Raw genomic sequence first — 1,095 nt, 5'->3', positions numbered from 1 at the left:
TAGCGTAACAAAACACTGTGAGCTGGCACAGAGTCCACCATACCAAACGTGAGAAAGCAGTGAACCAAAGTCGGAAGCTATACAAGCCATGGGAAAGCAGCAATCCTACCAACACACACGCACACACACACACACACACACACACACACACACACACACACACACACACACACTCCTCAAGGTTGAGAGGACCATGATGAGGCCGCATTAGTCATTTTTATTTGAGCGTTACAGCAAACACACACACACACACACACACACACACACACAGGCACATACATAACATACACACACAAGCATGCATGCTCTCTCTCCCTCTTCCCCTTCTTGCTTTCTCTCTCTCTCTCTCACACATACATACACACACGCACACACACACACACACACATACACAGTATATACTAGACTGCCAATTAGGGCAATAATGGCTGTGGGAAAAGTGTATACTGTACACACACACACACACGCACACACACACATACACACACATACAGAAGCTGAGACTTCTAAGCACAAAGTAAATAGCACCCAGTTGTTCAGTGCCAGAGATAGACCCTGTGGAGGGAGAGGGGGAGAGCTCAGACTACTGCAACAAGCGAAGGAGAACACCATTTCCCAACCAACCTCCAGGGTAGGAAACTGGCTTTTTATAATAGGGGCTTTTTAATATATATGAACTATTTTTGGGGGACATTTTCAGCCTCTATGGGGCAATTCCAACAAAACCCTTGTTTAAAAAGAAAGTCCGTCAATAACATGAGAATTACAACATTCAGTTGCTGCACAGTAAACTGCACTTATTTTCTATTTCCTGCCCTTTTATTCCCAGTGGCATTTTTACACCCACTCTCACAATTTCAGGGACATTCTCTGAACTTTCAGCAACATTTTTGTCAACGGTTAGCCACTCTTAGTAATTTCCTACCCTGCCAGCCAGCATACGAGAAGAAGAAGAAGAAAGGAGGAAAGGATAGAGAACGGGTGGTGAAATGCAGGGAGAAAGAAAAACACAAAGAGCAAAGCAAAGGGAATATGAGAGATGGAGAGATGAAATGAGAGAGGGACACAGATGGCTGGGAAGGAAGGCAGAACGAG

This window comes from Centroberyx affinis, unplaced genomic scaffold (genome assembly GCF_046629955.1).
Source record: "Centroberyx affinis isolate AG114_WGS23_722 - 3 ecotype Tasmania unplaced genomic scaffold, CSIRO-AGI_Caff_v1 ptg002495l_1, whole genome shotgun sequence".
NCBI lineage: Eukaryota > Metazoa > Chordata > Actinopteri > Beryciformes > Berycidae > Centroberyx > Centroberyx affinis.
The sequence above is the reverse complement of the archived record's forward strand: the minus strand, read 5'-3'. Positions refer to the sequence as shown.